This window comes from Octodon degus, unplaced genomic scaffold (assembly GCF_000260255.1).
Source record: "Octodon degus isolate 3935 unplaced genomic scaffold, OctDeg1.0 scaffold00080, whole genome shotgun sequence".
NCBI classification, from domain to species: Eukaryota; Metazoa; Chordata; class Mammalia; order Rodentia; family Octodontidae; genus Octodon; species Octodon degus.
In genome coordinates, this window is record NW_004524656.1 from 7,723,854 (window position 1) to 7,742,733 (window position 18,880).

Sequence of the window (18,880 nt, forward strand, 5' to 3'; positions counted from 1 at the left end):
GGCACTGCTGTTCCTACCCACTGTTCCTCCATTATTAGTTTAATATTATCCATGCTGCCAATAAACATTCATCAATGGGAGGTGGTGGCAGGCAGAGGTGCATGAACCCGAGTGAGCACAGGCCTGTCCTGGCTGTGTTCTGCATTGATCTCTGAGGTCCCTTCCAACTTAACATTCTGCAGACTCTGAGCCCAGAATTCAAGGAGCCGCAGCTCCCCAGAACAGTGATGATGAAACAGTAAATCTCGCCCATTGAAATAATGCCTCTGTTCTCATTCTCCTTGCTACCATACTGTTCTCCCCAGTTGCTCACAACATTCCTTGGAGACAAGAATCAATCACTCCTGTCTTGTGGATGAACCAGTAGGGGCTCACAGAAGGAGGTAACTTTTCCAGGGTCGCAGGGAAAGCTGTGGGTGTTTCCACAACATGACTGCATCTCCCAATTCCACTTGGATGTTCTCTGTTATTTTCTGTGACACTTTTATTCAGATATACTACCCAGCGCACTCATTTTAACTGTACAGTTCAATGGCTTTTAGTGCACTGACAGACACGTGTGACCATCACCAGAGACAAGCCTCTGAATCTGCCGCTGACACTCCCTCATGCCAGTCTGTCTCGGTGGATTTGCCTACTTTGGACATTCACACCGATGGAATTTGTGACCTCGTACACATGTTCTTTTATGCCTGGAGTCTTTCACTTAGCATAATGTTCTCAAGGCCCATCTATATCAGGCTGTCATTATGGCCCAGTCATGTTCCACTGGACAGATGTATCATTTTTCGTGCATTTGTTCATCTATTGATGGACATTTTAATTGGGTTCACCTTTGCCTGCTATGAGAGGTGGTGCTATAAATACACATATACCAATTTTGTTGTGGGTGTATGTTTTCAATGCTCTTGTGTATATGCCTAGGAGAATTTCTAGGTCATGTGATAACAGTGTCTAGCCATTAAAGGAACATCCAGACTGCTCCAAAGTGGTTGTACTATTTGATATTCCCACCAGCCATGTTTGCAGGTTTCAATTACTCCATATTCTTGCCAATGCTGATTTAAACCCTTCCCTGGCTTATGGTCATGCAGGGGACTTACAGGGAAGGGTAAGATGTAATGAGAAAAGCTTAATTTAGGGCAAGTGATAGATGCTTGAGTTGAGATGGAATTACACATCCCTCTGGGACCACCATCTCCAGTCTTCCAGAAGTCTTTCTGGCATCAGGCTCAACCAAAGATAAGAACTGATCTTCACAGGAGACTATCTGCAATGCAGAGCCCAGAACCCTGGATTCACTCTGTGGCAAGTTAGGCTTAGTGGAGGGCAGCGCGGATTCTGAAGAAGAGGTGAACCTGGGCTACCCAGGGGCCTGGACCAGCTCCTGATAACTAGGAGAGCCTATTGAGCAATGGCCATGACTGACTTGCAAGGTAGGCTCAATCACTGTCATCCCTGATGTCTCCATGAGCCTGTGTGTAAAGAGTGGGAGTAAGAACATCTGCTGAGTACACCACAGATGATGTCAAGAAAATACTTTGGGGCTGGCCAGATAGCTCAGTGGATTAAAGCACCTGCTTGGGCAGACGCAGGGGTTAGAAGTTCAATCCCCGGCATGCCTGGGGATTGTGCCAGCCCTGCCCCCCTGGGCATGCTTGGACAGTGACTGAGACTGCGTGTGGTGGCGTGCTCCTGTAATCCCAGCGCTTAGGAGGCTGAAAAACAGGAGGATCACCATGAGTCTGATCTGTGTAGTGAGACCTTACCCTGTACTAAATACATTTTTTAAAAAATACCTTGAACTCTTAAGACTATAAAAAACATAATCCTTTGTCATCTTCATCTTTGGGTCCACAAAAGCCATCAACAGTGGACCAATTCATGTTTTGGGTTCTTGAGTCCAGTATTGTTGACCCTGGCAACACTGCTGAATCACCAGGGAGCATTTCCAACCAGATTCCCGGGCCTTACCCTGGAGATCCAGACTCAGAAACCGGGGGGGTGGGGGGGTGGGGGGGAGGCGGAGTTGGGAATCTGTGTTCTATGAAAGTTCATGAGGGGCTGGGGAGATAGCTCAGTAGAATAAGTGCTTGTCTGGCAAGTGCAAAGGCCTGAGTTCAATCCCCAGTTCTGCAAAAAAAAAAAAGTTCATGGGTAATGCCAACCTGGGCCTGTACCCTGGGACTGCAACTCAGGCCTGTTCCCTGATCGTAGAAATGAAGAAACCAAAGCCTAGAAAAGATGGATCAGCTTGCTCAGGTGGTGGCCAGCATCTACTCACCACCCTTTCCAGAACATCCTGCCAACCAAAGTGGGGAAAGCTGGGGCAAAGCCAGGTCTTCTGATGAAGGGTAGTCCAGGCACCTCCTGGCAAGGCAAGGAAAGACTCTTTGCAAGCTGGGATCGGGTAGGGATCAAACATCTTTAGGTGAGGATTTCCTAGGCCTGTTTAGGGCATGGGAACTGGAAACTAGGTCCTAAAAGACAAATTGGGAATAAGCTTTAAAATCATGGAATTTATACATTATTCTATAGGCATTAAGGAAGGTGCTTTTAGCTACAGGCCAATTTTTCACAAAATGAAATGTGTAATGAGTTCAGGGAGTACAACACAGAGCAGGGAGAGGGATGAAGAAGGGCCAGCCAAAAGTGAGCCCACTCACATGGCCCGGGGGGGGGGTGAGTGGGGCACCATGGGGCCTGTGATGACAGCAGAGGTACAGGGCCCAGCTAGATGACCACAAGAAGCCAGGGTGATGGGTGAGCCCAAGATGTTAACATTCAGACCTTTATGCAAGAACAGGGGCCCGCATAGGAGAACCTGTACTACAACATCCTGTAACTCAGGTGTGTCCCAAATTTACTGATCAAGGAGGTTATGGGGCCACAGAGGAAAGTGATCGATGATGTAGAATGTGCCTAAGGAGAGTCACATGGACAGAAAACATTCTCTCAGGCTTTCACTGAGTGCAAACTGGTCAAGCAATGGCCGTGACTCATCCACATGGCTGACACTGACAAAGGATCTACAAACTGCGGTACAGGGTTCAGGATAAATCCTGAGAGGATTTGACTGACCTTGTCAGATACAAAAGTTACATTTCTTGTTGTATAGGTCTTGCTTTATCTTGGTCTTAACCACCCAGCAGAAAAGTATAAGAACAAGGTATAAAGAATAAAGCCTTATTAATATGCTGAGCTGTAAAAGGCTCAAGTCAACGACTTCTGACATTGCCAGTCCTACAGATAACTGGCTGCTATTATGGACTACTGGACTGTATTGGATTATTTTGCTGAAATCACACACCTACAATATTTAAATGGCAAGGGAATACCCATCTCTGACAGGACTAAACAAAAAAAGGCGATACAAATGAAGTGCCATTTTGTATCTCTATATACAAAATAGGATAGATATACAGCTACTTTCTCCTAATTCAATGAGAAGAAAGAGTTATACCAATAGTGTTTGGACAGGATATCATGTCTGCATCTTGTACTGTGAATAACCACTATGAAGACAACAATATGCAATGTATTAATTATTGTAACTGTCCTACTGACTTGTTTTGAAACTGTCTCATTGCTGTTTGTTTCTCAATAAAATTAATATAAATAAATAAATAAATAAAAGAACAGGGATCCAACTGTGGAGCTCAGCCACTTGTTGGGGCTGAGATCAAGTTCAAAGAGAAGACTTTCCCTTTAGGTCTGCGGTTGAGAACGTACAGCACAGAATGCAACTCCCAGCCTGAGTGAGTCCTCGGGAGCTGCAGTCATGGTTGCCTCTGAGTCTGTGCTTATGGTGTTCTCTTTCCCTTGCCCTTACTCTGATTCTCTAAGGCAGGCACTTGCTTCCCAGAATCACTCACTGGCTTTGCCAAGAGCTTTTGTCCTGGACCTCCTGCCTCACCTGGAGGCCCAGTTGGTGTCTGGCCACCTGGGTCGCAGGAAGCCTGGGGGTAGGCGCCGGAGGGGAAGGGATCATACACTTATTGAGCAGCTCCCAGGAGCAGAGTCTGTGGTGGGCCTAGCATTTAGCTAAGCATCCCTTCTTTCTAACTCCACACAGCTAAGGAGTAAAGCATCACACTGCCCCCCCATGTTAAAGAGGTGAGTCTCACCCCAAGGCCACCCTGCGTCCTATGATGAAGAGATTGAGACAGCTCCACACGCAAGCATGCCCGAGCCCTCTCTCACCTTCCTCGGGCCCTCTGCCTCTGTCCTCCAGAGCCCCTTTCTCTTCATCTCTGCTCACATTTTCCCCCTCAGACACATACAGTATTGTCCTTGGCTCCTGAGTGCTAGAGAGCAGGCAGGCTGAGCCACCTGCAGCCAGTCCTTCTCCACTTGCCATCCTGTTGGAAAGGGCTCTGGTGCTGAGGGGAAGCCCAGGAGCAACTTCAGAGGCCACCCTTCCCCCGCCCCCTGTGTTTTCTGAGTGGAATTAATTCACCCCAGGGACACACAGCTGGGCAGAAAAGCCAGGTCTGCTTTCCAGGTCACTGCGCCTCCTGCCCCCTGACAGAAGGGAGTGTGTGCTGCCATGCAGAGGGACTCAGAGGCTGCTGCAGAGAAAGGAAGGCCGGGGGGCTGGGGCTGGGGCCTTACTTGGTCCCTGTGACTGTGACCATGTAAGGCACATGGGTGCAGCCAGCCCCAGGGCTGCTCGGGGCTCGGTGCCTGCTCTAGGACACCTCCTCCCTGTGTTCATGCAAGCACTGCTGGGTCAGCAGTGGCCTGATGTGCAGGTGGACCAAGCAGAGCATGAGGTCACCCGTGCTGCCGCAGGAGGTCTCAACAGAGGCCAGGGTGAGATAGGCCTCCTGGGGGAAAGCCTTCCTCGCTCCCAGGCCTTCTCTCCCCCAGACTCGTCTCAGTTGGCTCAGGCTCACTCCAGCCCTCTCCGCTCTGTCTTGGTAGCTCTCTTTCCTCGCCTTGCCTCCTTCGAATCAGAGCGAATGGTCTCTGCCTTTGGCCCCTTCCTCTCTCCATTGGTCCCTCTTCATCCTTCTGCCCTTCTCAAGTCTTACCCCTTTAGGCCTTCATTCCAAGTAGGCTTCCTCCATCTCAGTACTCAGCGGTGTGCTCTGTGACTTAAGAGCCTGGAGTCTCCTTGCTCCTTTCTGTCCCTCAGTCGGTGGCCTGTACCAGAGCCGTGGAGACCTCTACTGCCTTCTGACCCTGAGCAACCCTTTCCTGGGAAGACTAGGACAAGCAACAGGCCCAACCAGCCTGTCCCTGCACCCTGGTCCTTAAATTCTGGTTGCCAGGGGATGGAAGAGCTGGGTGAGCTCTCCATACCTTGTGCCAGCCAAGCGTCACTCCATCTAGGTCACCTTGACACTGTCTACCTGGCTCATTAGCCTGACTCCAGTAGCTGTTGGCTAAGCACTGTGAGACACACCTTCCTTCCTGGAAGAGTGACCAAAGGGCAGGAAATGCTCCAGGCACCTTCATTCTCATCTCTGATCCCCTGTCCACCTCCAGCTCCTGGGAGCAGGCTCAGGAGAATTTATCAGCTCATGAGATCCCATAAAAAGTGTAAGAGAGGGAAATGTGAATTCTAAGCTGAGCCACACTGCCAGCGAGTTGTGTCCCCTCTTTGGACTTTGTTTTGCTTTTCACATGTGAGGACTGGGCAAGATCACTTTCAGAGATCTTTCTAGCAGAAGAATGCTAAGCAGTGAGCACTTCGTCCAGGTGAAGCTCATCTCTTGCTCAGTCTCCTACCTGAAATTGATCATCTATGGTCCATTTCTTTAGCTCCCTGGTGTTTTTCTCCTCTAGGAGGAGGCCTCTTTGGGATGCGACTATTATTTTTTTTTTAATTTTATTTATGTGTGTGTGTGTGTGTGTGTGTGTGTGTGTGTGGCCAGCTCAGCCCACCAGGGGGTGGGGCTAGGCTGGCATATGGTGCTGGGCGATTGAACCGCCGTCCCTGTGCCTTGCTAAGTTTGTTCTAAGTAGGTGCTTTAGACCACTGAGCCATCTCACCAGCCCGGAATGCGACTATTACTGAGAAGTATATACCAGCAGTATTGCTCTGGCAAATGTCTAACAACCAGCCCTGGCGTTGCAGACTGCCTAAAGTCTTCCACCACAGCAATGCAATACCACTAAATGTGGACTTAGACAGAGATGTGCCACTGGTCCTCTGAGCTGCTCAGTGACACTGGGCAACACCAGGCTCACCACACGGTGGCCGGTACGCACAGTAGAAGTTAACTAAAAGGTAGGAGAAGTAGCTAGCAATGTAAGGGGACAAAGGAAGGTACCAGGATGAGGGTGGTAAGTGGGAAGGTCAAGAGACTCCAGGTAAAAATGAAGGAGCCCAGCAAGGCCACCCAAGGCCAGACCCTAACCCCATGCCTCGCTTCCTATCAGGAGGAATCTCTTTATCAAGTGTCCTGGGTGATGTCTGTCCTAAAAACTTGACAGAAAACCTCTGTGGGCCTTTTGCTGCGGCGGCCGCAGCCATGAGTATGCTCAGGCTTCAGAAGAGGCTGGCCTCCAGTGTCTTCCGCTGTGGCAAAAAGAAGGTCTGGTTGGATCCCAATGAGACCAATGAAATCGCCAATGCCAATTCCCGTCAGCAGATCCGGAAGTTGATCAAAGATGGGCTGATCACCCGCAAGCCTGTGACTGTCCATTCTCGGGCACGATGCCGGAAGAACACGTTGGCTCGCCGGAAGGGCAGACACATGGGCATCGGTAAGCGGAAGGGTACAGCCAACGCCCGAATGCCGGAGAAGGTGACCTGGATGCGCAGAATGCGGATCCTGCGCAGGCTGCTCCGGAGATACCGGGAATCTAAGAAGATCGACCGGCATATGTATCACAGCCTGTACCTGAAGGTGAAGGGGAATGTGTTCAAGAACAAGCGGATCCTCACGGAGCACATACACAAGCTGAAAGCGAACAAGGCCCGCAAAAAGCTCCTGGCTGACCAGGCCGAGGCTCGCAGATCGAAGACCAAGGAAGCGCGCAAGCGCCGTGAGGAGCGCCTGGAAGCCAAGAAGGAAGAGATCATCAAGACCCTGTCCAAGGAGGAAGAGACAAAGAAGTAGTGCTCTGCGTGTACAGAGAACGGACAGGTCCCAAATTAAAGAGCTCTTGGCCTTTCAAAAAAAAAAAAACCTCTGTGGGACCTCAGGCCACTGTGGAGCAGTCAGAGCATTTATAACCTCTTCTCTCCCGTGTACTCCAGCCGGGCCAGAGCGCATGTTTCAGAAAAACAACAAAAAAATAGAAATCCATCCACGGTCTGATAGAGGATGTTTTTTCTACTTTGTATTTAAATGAAGTCTCCCAAGGTCTAAAAAATTAAATCTTGGCTGTACATTTAATGAAATGCCTTTATTAAAAAGAATAAAATCATTTTATATTTGAAAAGCACTATAAAAATTCAACTAACCATACAGCAGCTAATGCCACATTTGAAATTAGAAATAATTCAAGTTATTAGGATTTGTTAATACTGGATAGTGGGTACACAGATGTTGTTTGTAATTCTTTCTGCTCTTCCATACACTTGAAATATTTCATAATTTAAAAAAGAAAGAAAGAAAGAAAGAAAGAAAGAAAGAAAGCTATCTCTCCTGATTTCAGTCCTAGAAATTCTGTCCTGTGTCCTTTTAGTCCCAGGTTGAGGAAAAAACAGACTCCATTATCTTGGTCTTCTGGTCAAAGAGGTGCTAAGGGAAGTTCCAAGAACCCCCACCCTTCCCTGCTGAATTGGTTTTCATCCAACAAAGGAGAGGATTTCTAGAGCTTCTTAAGTCCCTCCCTGAGCCAGGAAAAAACATTATCCTTCCACACTCTCTCCAGTGCCTCAGGCTGTGAGCCCAAGGCCTGATTGATCTGGGGTATCCTCTGTGGAGAAGCTGGTCTCCATACTCTGAGATCCCAGGCCCCACCTACAGCTCTGAGGTGACCCTCTGGGCACACAGTCAGAGTGTGAGAGAGCTTGCTCCTCAGCAAGCTGTTTGAGGTGGAATCCCATGTTGTGAAGTACGTGGCCTCCCTCAGTAGGCTTCATCTTTGGTCAGCAGCCAGGGTCCCCAGTGGCTTTGTGATAGTGGGGTTGACCACATTAGGGCTGTGGCTTCCCCCTCACCCCTACTTGCTACAGAGAAGCATCTATAGAAGGGGGGGTCTACCCTCGAGGTGGAGAGCAAGCTGCGTGGCTGAGAGGACTCCTGGGCTCTCACTCTGCATCTCCCTGACAGCTACAAATAAGCTCTTGAATGTATTTAATAAACCCCGGGAAGGAGTTGTGGCCGCCTCGCCTCTGCTGGGGAAAGTGATGGATGTCTTCAGTGGGAGAGAGGAAAGAAAACTTTCAAACTGCGTTCGATTAAGAGGAGGAGCCCTCTGGAGGGAGTTCCTCAGGTCTGTGCTCATAGCTGAGTCCCCCAAATGGCTTTTGGGGGCAGCGGGAACTGGCAATACCTCGGAAACTTGCTAAGTGTGAAGTGTTTCTCTCAGGAGAGAGGAAGTATATGGGTCAAGGATTGACCCAAGTGTGACCCTAAGCCTAGGACCTCACCATGATCCTATAGGGTGCATCCCTGCAGACTTCCTATGAAAGGCTGTGTCCAATAAGAGAGAGCTCTTGAGACAGGAATTGGAGGAACTCAGTAGCTGAACAGCCAACCTTTACCCTAATATCACTTCTGCAGCTTGAAGGACCTCTGCATGCCCCACCTGGGCGGCTTTGTGCCAGCCCTGCCACCTACCAGCTTTCAGACTCACAGAGCTCTTAGCTTTTAAATCTCTCCTCACCTGTGGAATGCAAATAGTACTAGCCCAGCTCATCCCACAGGGTGGCAGTGAGGGTCACGTGAGGACAGAGTGCAAGGACACCCTGCCCTGCAGCAGATGTCCATCAGCACCAGTCCTGAGGTTCAGTCTGGGCCACACCACTTGCCAAAATTTGTACAGGCCTAAAAGGGGTAGGTTCCGACTTTGAAAAGTGATTTGGAAGCTCTCCTTGTCAGAGCTGAGGGAATGAGTGAAAGAAAGGCAGTTTGAGAGAAATCCTCTAACTTCTGGAGAACTCAAATACAAGGTAAATTTGCAGAATTCCAGAGTCAGCCACATAGGGAAGGGTTGAGTTTTGCTCCCCAGCATCAGCCTCAAAGAGAAGGGACTTAGAATGGAAGACATGTGGGACACATGCGCGCCTTGTGGCACGTGCTCACACCCGGAAGCACCTCCATCCTCGCAAGTGTTCTCTCCATACCTGCCAGAGTCCTGATACACAAGGGCAGAGCTAAGAAGCCTTTTCAGAAGTGATTTATATTTTCAGCCTGTCCCATCTCTGGGGGCTAGATGTTCTGTAAGTTTACAAGCCTCTGTGTGAAGTCGAATTTCTTTCTCTGGATCTTAAACTAGCCTCGTAAAAGCTTCAAAGGGAATGACGTGGAAACAAGCTGACATAAAGAGAACCCAGCGTGGCTTGCTTTAGACTGAGAACTAGGTAACAAGCACACAAGTCGTGGCGCCTGACACCCCGGCAGGGAGGGGTGAGTGGCGATGAGATCGCAGGATAGGCACAACAAGGGAGCTGGAGGTTTCAGAGAAGAAGCTCCGACATCTCCCATTGCTTTCTGAGGGGAGGCTACATTTCCCAACTTGTGTGAACATGGGATGGCCCCATCCATCAGAAAAGGTGTCCTAGGCAAAGGGTCAGAGGTAGAAGGAGGGTGAAGGAATCTGACACCAAGAGGCCTCTCCAGGGGAGTTTCTCAGCCCCTGTCGGGCATCCCCTTCTGAGCAGCAGAGCTGGAGTCACAGCAACCCAGGTGCCCAGGAAGGGACCAGGAGCCACAGGTCCCATCTTGGGGTCCTGCAGCCACACTCAGCAGCTAACACGCTCCTGCAGGCACTCCCACTCACCGGGGATGCAATCCTCCCGTATCTCAGGGTTTAGCCCCGTTCTGAGCCCCTGGCAATCTCTCCCACAGTACATTGGCAGCTTTGCCCCTGGGTCCCACCTGGCACCTTGGCAGCTGGGCCTGACTGTCCCTTCTTTGCCCCCAGACCTTGCCAGGTGGGCCAAGGCTATGGGGGTAATGCCTATGCACAGGCCCATGTATGAGTGCAGACATTTGCAGATCAGACCAGAGCCCAAGCAAGACCACGAAGGAGGGCAGCTGTGAGCCAGGAGGAAGCGGCTGTGAGAACCGCACAGGTGGGGGCAACGGTGTTGCTCCCCTCGAACAGTGCTGTGGTGACCCTGGCAATGGCACGTGGATGGTACTTGGCACAGTGGCTGGCATGGTGGCCCTTCGAATAGTCTGGTGGGGCTGGGGGCAGGATTACCAACTGGAAGCAATTCAAGTGCCAAGGTGAAGGCGAAGTGCATGTGAGCTTCAGAGAAGGGAGCAGTCCCAGGACCCACGGAGTGGAGAGGCAAAGGACGTGGTAAGAGTGTCAGCTTGGTGACAGGGGACAACGCTGGGATCCCAAGTCAACTATGGGCTCCAGAGCCTTCTTTTCCCTCTGCAGTTGGATGCAGCATGAGGGGCCTGACTGCAAACGAGGGAAGTAGGAGCCCCATACGTGCTCAGGGAGACAGGACCAGAATGAGAGCCACAGCGAGACGCAGGCTAGTCTCGGGCCCTGCTGCTCTCGTGTCCTGGGGTGGGGATCCATCACTGATGATGTCACCACTCCCCAGCACATGCACTTTTCTCTCTCTAGAATCTGTCTCCCAATTCAGAGTAAAACCCTCTTGACCTAGAGTTCAAAAAACTTCTGATGTTTTGTTCTGGAGCAAATATAATCCAGTACCCTACATGTACTTCCAGACAATTACAAAGTCCTCCTTAGCCAGTACATGCTAGCTGAGTCACACGGGATGCTGCCACAGTCCTGTGCAGCTTGGAGTGGAGGCAGTGTGTGCCTGCTCAGTGGGGCAGGCTGTGTGTGTGTGTGTGTGTGTGTGTGTGTGTGTGTGTGTGTGTGTGCCTTATGCAGGCAAGATGCTAGGAAAGTCATTATATCCTCATTGTGGATACAGACAACTAACAATGAGAGACGTTCTCACACTAATGTGATCACGAAGGATGTGAAAATCAAACTTGAAAGAAAGCTAGAAAGGGGGCTGCCCACTCCCAGCAGCCCTGGTAGCTCTTTGCGTGATCGGGCAGCTTGGTTAGGGATGAGAAGGAGGTGGCACTTGGCCATGTGTGTCTCAAGTTACCCCTGTCCAGGACCTTTGGGTCAAATAGTCCTCAGTTCTGACATCTGATCAAACTCAGCACAGTTGGCAAAATCCCAGAAAACTGAGCAATGGCCTTGCCCCTCCTGCAAGCGTGTAACCTCTCCAGATCTTGCCAGGTAGACCGGTTCTCACCCTTATTTGCTACAAATACAATGTGCGCATTTCCCTCTGTTAAAAAAGCAGAGGTAGAATAAATGAGCTCTTGGCAAGAGTTACAGCTACATGCCCCACTTCTCTATTGTTTTTGGCTGAAGCCAAGACACATACATTTGTGCTCATGGATATCCATGTATTTATACACATGTGCCAAGCAGGAAGCAAATGTTAGGAGATGCAGACCTACCACCTGCACTGTGCCAGGGGAAATCAAGGGTGGAGAATGGACCTAATACACTGATCTGCATAGAACAAAGCTAAAAGGAAACCTGTTAGCAGAGGCGGGCAGCAGGTGAAGGTGGGCCCAGGAAAGAAGAATGTGCAAGTATTCATGTGAGAGGAGGTGGTGGCCTGGGCCAGGGTGGTAGGGACTTGAGTGAAGACATACAATGAAGGTGGAGCGAGAAGGTTGTTCAGGTGGTGTAGAAGGAGCGGCAAGGGGGCACAGCCGTGGATGACACCCTAGGTTTCCACCTGAGCCACTGGACAGTGTGTGAGTGGACCCCAACCCAGGGACTGGCTCTGAGTCCTGACTGGGGCACATGCCCCCGTGATTTAGAACTGATTATTCAAATAAATCTCACCATGTGTCTAAAGGAAAAGCAATGCCCCAACACACACACACACACACACACACACACACACACACACATCGTTCCTATGGCTTCCCTCGGGAGCAAAGCAGGTCACCTGTATCAGGGTCTCTACCAACATATTGGGACGGTAGGATGGGCTGCCATGGCTGGGAAGGAGCTCTGCACGCCTCCAGGGGCTGCAGCATGGGCGGTACATGTGTGCAGGAGGAGAGTGGTGAGGGGGAAAATGTGAACGAGAGAGCCACTCACAGCCCATGCTCTGGAAACAGCTATGGTTCAGCTGCGCATCTGAGGCCTGGGACACAGCCCTGTGAGCTGTGCGCACAGCCTTTAGGAAGGTTCCTTGAGGACCGTCCCATGACCCACACTCCAGACCAGAGACCCAGAGCAATGTGCTTGCTTCTACTCCTTGAGGGGAGCTCTCTGGGTGGCTGGTATCTGGCTGAGAAGACAGAGGAAAGGCCAGACGTGAAAAGGACGAAGAGCCCCATGAAAAGAGAAAAGGAGCTGCAGAAAGGCTGCGGGGGCAGGGTGAGGACCGCAGGTTCTGGGCTCTCTGCAGCTACCCCCAGCTCTCCCTGGTGCCAGCACCGAGCCTGCCTGCTGCCCACACGAGCCCATGCAGATCAGAGTGGAGGCAAAACTAACATCTGCACTCCCCTTCCCTTTGGCTGCCTCCCACCAGCTGTCTCCACCCCTCAAGTCTCCTCCAAGCCTCTGCCCCAAGACCAGGGGAGCAAAGCCAGAGATGCTGGCGTCTGTTCTCACTGAGCATCTCCACCAGGGCTGGCAGCCCATCTCCATGCCCGTCCCAGCAAGGACGCAAGGGGCTCACCCCTTTGCAGGCAGCTTTTTTATGTCCTCAGGGTTCTGATTGTTAAAACATGTGGCCACACTCACCAGGACATTTATAATTAAAAAGACAGATACTGACAAGTGTTGAGGATGTGGAGAAATCAACCCTCATACACTGCTGGTGGGGACGTCAAATGGTGCAACCGCTTTGGAAAACAGTCTGGCAGTTCCTCAAAAAGGTTAAACATAGAGTTACCGCGTGACCTGGCAATTTCACTCCTAATATTACCCAAGAGAAATGAAAATGTACTTCCACATAAAACTTTATGATTGGTCCTCTGTATCTATGTGTTCCCATCTGTGGATTCCATCAACTGGAGAGGGAACATATTATGCTAAAAATTGCATCTGTACTAGGAATGCATAGACTTTTTTCTTATTTCCCATATGATATAATAAATATTAATATAGCACTTGTATTAGGTATTGTGCATAAGCAAAAGATGAGTTAAAGTATAAGGAAAAGGAAGGCTATGTATAAGATGTATAAATCCTGTAGCACTTTGTATGAGGAACTTGAGCATCTATAGATCTCATATCTGCAAGACATCATAAAGTCAGACCTTCATAGATACCAAAGGATGGCTATACATGAAGGTTAGTAGAAGCAGCACTAATAATAACCCAAAAGTGGAAGCAACATAAGTTTCCATTTACAAGCTGGGAGTGGTGGGCCACACTTGTAATCCCAGCACTCAGGAGGCTGAGGCAGGAGGATTGCTGCAAATCTGAGCCATCCTGGGCTACAAAGTAAGTTCTTAGGCCAGCCTGCACTGCACAGGGAAACCCAAAAAGATTTTTTAAAAAGTCCACCTACAAACCAAATGAGTAAATAACTAACATAGTATTGTATATCCATGCGGTGGAGTATTATTTGACTGTGCAAGGAATACACTGACTTGCGCTGCAATGTACATCTTGAAAACATTTTGGTGCATGAAAGATGCCAATCAAAAGCACGGCACGTATTGTATGATTCTAGTCATCCAAAATGTCCAAAATAGGCAAATCCATACAGGGAAGGAGTAGATTAGAGCGAGGGTAAAGAGTGGGGCCCGAATGACAGATACAAGGAATGGGGTTTCTTTTGGGGTGATGGATGATGCTCTGTCATTGCCTGCAACGATATCTGCGCAACTGTGAACGCACAAAATACACAGGTCCTTGGATCGCTTAGTTTCAACGGGTGCATTGTATGTTATGTGAATTACAACTCAACGAAGCTGTATACACGTGCGCGTGCACGCGCACACGCACACACACGCACCCCTGCCGTCTTGTATGGAGCATGCAGGACTAACTGTCCTGGTTTGCTTAGCTCAGAGGTCTCCTAGGACCCAGGACTTTCTTTTTTATGATATTTATCTTAATTAATTTATTTGTTTTCTTATTTTGTATTTGGTACAGGGTATCACTACGCAGCTTAGACTAGTAATGATCCTCCTGTTTCCAGCCTCCCGAGTGCTAGGATTACAGGGTACCCAGGGGCTGGGCTGGCACAGCGTGTGATGATGGGGATCAAACCCTGATCCCTGCGCTTGCCTACGCAGGCACTTAGTCCACCGAGCTATCTTACTGGCCCAGAACTTTCAATGCTAAAACAGAGACTGTCCTGGGCAAGCTGGGATGCTGGTGCCTGCCATGTGGAACCCAAATCTGCCATTCTGTAATGCTTAATGGCATGTTTGGGGTCACCCACAAGTCAGGCCCAAGTGTTGTCTAAGACACCGCAACTTGATAAGAGCTGCCGGGTCCCCCTCCAGCACTGAGCCCATGTTCCCTGCCCTCCCATGTCCGTGTGTGTGTGTGTGAGAGAGAGAGAGAGAGAGAGAGAGAGAGAGAGAGAGAGAGAGGAAAGGGGCTCTACCCCCTGGTGGCCTGTACAGAATGGACTCTGCTTTGTAGGTGGACACTTGCAAAAGGGACCTGGAAACACACCCAGCACCTCAGCTGTGTTTACTCATAAAGGGGAGAAGAGCCTTCGCTCACCCTCTGACTGGAGAGTAGCTTTCTTTTAATGCAACCTCACCGCACGGGCTTTTGGTGGGGAGCCCCATCTAGACGTGGGTCCATGTGAGTGCTCTCCTTTCTTCTCCGGTTCGTGCTTTTCTGTTCATGCTTACCCTGCTGTGTGCAGTGACACTGGAGACACCACAGCACGCAGGACCTGGACCCTCCTTGGGAGGTCCTGGGAGCCTGAAGGAAGGCTCCAAGCCCAAAAGCAGGCTGCTGGGATGGGGGCAGGCCTGGCTCGCAGGAGCAGCAGGGACAGCCTCTTCCACCAGGACATGGGCAGCAGGGGAGGCTCCTCAGGGGACATGTAGGCCCCCCCAAAAGCTGCGGGATTCTCAGAGATAGCCAGCCACGCAGCCACAAGGGTAGGAATGTGGGATGGAAAGTGGGCTCCTAGTCAGAGAACAGTACATGGGAAGGCAGAAGCACCAGGAGAAAGTGCGGGCCCCTGGCTGTGGCACTGTGGACATGTTCAGGAGCTGGGTGTGCTTCACCTGGGGTTCCTGGAAGTGCTGCCCTGCTTTGTCCACCAATAACAATATTTCATACTGGCCTTATTTGATAAAAATCATTTCTTGACTGACTACCACTTAGGCTCTGTCCCAGGTTCTTTTCATATACAAGCACAGTACAAAGTACCTGTAACACTAGCATTTTACAAATTAAGAAACTGGAGCTTGGAAGGAATCAAAAAATCATCCACAGGGCTGGCCAGATAGCTCAGCGGACTAAAGTGCCTGCTTAAACAGAGCACAGTGGCCAGGGGTTTGATCCCCAGCATACCATGTCGGTCCCGCCCCCAGGGTGCACTGAGATGGAGATTGAGACTGGATGTGGTGGCACACGCCTGTAATCCCAGTAATTCCATGCCTGTAATTTCAGCTTGGGAGGCTGAAAACAGGAGAATCATTACAAGTCCAATCTATGTAGTAGACCCTGAAAAAATCACCCACAGTATCACAGTTAGTAATGGTGAAACTGGGTTTTAAGCCCCAAACCACCTGATTCTGAAGCCAGGCTTCTTTCCTGTAGTGCTCCGAACCACAAGGTTGCAGGTGCCAACCCATGAGGGGGACAGGTGGCTTCCCACACTCGCTCTCTCCCTGTCCCTCAGGGGCAGAGGAAATGTACTGCCTGGCCAGGGCCTCCCATGCAGGCCTGCCCAGGACAGACCCCTGGAAGCTGTTCCTCGGCAACGGTGGAGGGGCAGGTGTAGCAATCCCTCCAAAGGAAGATGAGTGTGGCTCATGTGTTCATACATGCTGAGCTGCTGGGTCCCAGCTGCTGATTTTTGCTAATCCCAATGCATTGGGAATTGTTTAATAGAATTTTTTCCTTTTGATTAAAATATGATAATGAAACTTATTGCTTCGTTCTTTAAAAGGAATGCTTGAGAATCCCCACCTATTCCCCAAATGTCCTGGCCAGGAGAAATCCGGATGTCATTTTATTCCATATGGCTCTCATGCAAATAAAGGGCCCAGTTTTCTCTCTTTCCAATACACAGCTTCCGTCATTTGTCATTATCATTTATTAACCCTCCCCACTCCTCTCTCCCCTCTCCCTGGCAGAGCGAAGTCTCTGGCATCAGGAAGCAGAGCCTGATGTTAGGGGAATAGGCAGAGACTTGGGGGTACACAGAAGAGATTACTCAAAACTTTGAGTCTAAATGTAGTTCACTGGTACCCTTTGGGGGGACAGGGAGGGAAGGAATGAAAACTCAAGAACTGTGGGGACGAGACTCCCACTTGGCCAGGCCTTTTCCGTAATCCGGGCCTCAATAACCTCCCTAGCACCACAGCCGCAGATTTCTGCGGATATAGCCCCACTGTGACTAAGGCAGGATTTCCAGCCAGCACCATCACCCCCTCTCACACGTGTCAGGAAGAAGGGTTATCTCTTTCTTCCATCCCTTCTCTTCTCATACACTCAGCCCTTCTTGCTTTCCTCCCTTTCAAGCCACCTCCTTTGCTCTTTCTCCCTGCCTTCCCATCTCTTCTTTTTGGCCTCTCTCACGTCCTGTGTCCCTTTCCCCTTCTTTTTCTTTTCTTTTCTCTCCTCCCCTACAGCAACTATCCTGAGGCTCATCTCCCTTCCTTCTCCTAAACTCCTGGTGCATCCTGGGAAATGGCAAATTCACCAGTGAGTCACAGAATTTTTTTTCACATACTCAAGAGAAAGTTCTGCACTTGAAACCATAAAATCCAACCACTAGCACCATGCACGTCCCTTGGATATCATGGCTCTGGCACTGTAGATAGACAACCCACAGCTTGCTAAATTCCTGACCAGCCAGGGATGAAATGATAAAAGTGAATTTGCCCGGAAAGAATGGGCGGGCAGAGCTGGGCGCTCTCTCCCCCCTCCCCCTCGTCCCCCCTCCTTCCTACTCCTCCCCCCCTGTGCATCAAACTGAATGTGATTGTGTGCGGCGGCAGAACATCAAAGAGCGGAAGAATTGCTTAAGAAGAAAATATTGGGGTTATGCATTTGAGAGCAGGCTGAGCTCCTAGTCACCTCCGGGACTGCGCATCCATCTTTAATCAGCCCCCAAAGGGCACTTTGCTTACAGTGGGGCCGCCTATTGTGGGCTCCATGGGTAGCAGGCATGGTGGTGCCAGCCAAGGAAGGAAAGAGCCTATGACTGAGCCACACTGGCTCCCTAGGCCTTGTCCCAGCCTGGTGTCAGAGGGAAGATCAGATTTCAAAGCCTATTTATTGCCAGAGGCCTTGGTTCTTGGAGGACACCAGACTTTAGCTTCTTTTGGGACCAGGAAAAGAAAAACCAGGTCCTAATGACAGAGTGGTTCAGGAAACCCAAATTCCAATCTGTGAGCCGCTGCCAGGAAGGCAGCCGTGGAGGCAAGGGTACCCCCCTGCAGATGGGGCCCGGATTCCTAGGCGCATCAGCAGCTCTGAAGGGATACAAGGGCTGGGCTGGAGGGAAGAGGATTCACAAGGGGTGTGGCTTTGGGGACCTACTGCCACCAGAGCATTAAGAAGGAACCATGAATGTGAGTTCCAGAAAGCCCAACATGCATCCCCACTCCGGGTCTGGACCTGAACAGAGCCACAATACCTTCCACCCTGTCTTGACCTTCCAGAGCCTTGGCTAGGAGCTGGAAAGACCTAAAGAGGACACATTTATCATGCCAGGCAGAGGGGCATGACTGTGGTTCGATGCCCCAGCATGACACAGAGCCCTAGAAGGGCGTAGGCATGATGGGAGGGCCCGCAGCCAATGACAACACAGCCCAGAACTCACTCAGGTCTTCCTGGTGTCCTTTGTCCTTCTCTCTGCTCAGTACAGGATAATAAATGGCATCAAACCTTCCTGCTCTTGAGAGTTTTTTTTCACAGCCCTTTCCAAGTTTTTTTTCCCCATATGTCGAGGGAGCCACCTAAAAGAACCGAATGATCTCCGCTCCTGTCCCCTCTGCCCTGTATCTGGATGCTCTGGCCTTGCCCCTGCTTTCCCGCCAGCCTGTGGTTTCCTCAAGGCAGAGTAAAACCCTAATCATCATCACTTCCAAATATGCCTGCACAATGCTGGGCACGTGGTAAGTTATTGAAACAGATAAATGGGGTGAAATTGAACTTGAGTCTGGCCCTGGGGCTTCTCCCAACTTGTTTGTACACAGAGCACTACTTAGGGTCAGAGCCACAGTCACTGTCAGCTGACCTCCCACCTCCCAGAGCCCCACAGAGCAACCACAAAAGCCTGGCAGACAGGAAGATAAGAGTTTCCTCAGCCAGGTGGCTGTCCCTTCCCCTCCCCTTCCCAAGGATGTTGTTTCATTCGCTGGGATACAGGTAGAAAAGCCAAGAGTTTTCCCCCACCCATCAATCCTGAGGGGTATTTGCACTTTGATTATTTTTGAAAACAGATTTGTGAAAAATTTGATTTGAGAAAACATTCTTCTCCCACATGCTGAAGGATTGAGGGTCTGTAATCCTTCTCAAATCGCCCGGACGAGGTTGGTATTGCAATGTCGGTATCAGAGCTAACAAAGGGGGATTAGCA

At 50.2% G+C, this 18,880-nt stretch overlaps 1 protein-coding gene and 1 pseudogene across 2 annotated transcripts in view; both read left to right on the plus strand.

The window, feature by feature from the left end:
• Positions 1-18,880, plus strand: part of Dscaml1 (DS cell adhesion molecule like 1) — a 320,586-nt gene that overhangs the window by 127,569 nt on the left and 174,137 nt on the right. The window lies entirely within an intron of this gene.
• On the plus strand, positions 6,465-7,129 carry LOC101568977 (annotated as a pseudogene). The gene has a single exon (XR_002822188.1). The product of XR_002822188.1 is annotated as a 60S ribosomal protein L19 pseudogene (transcript).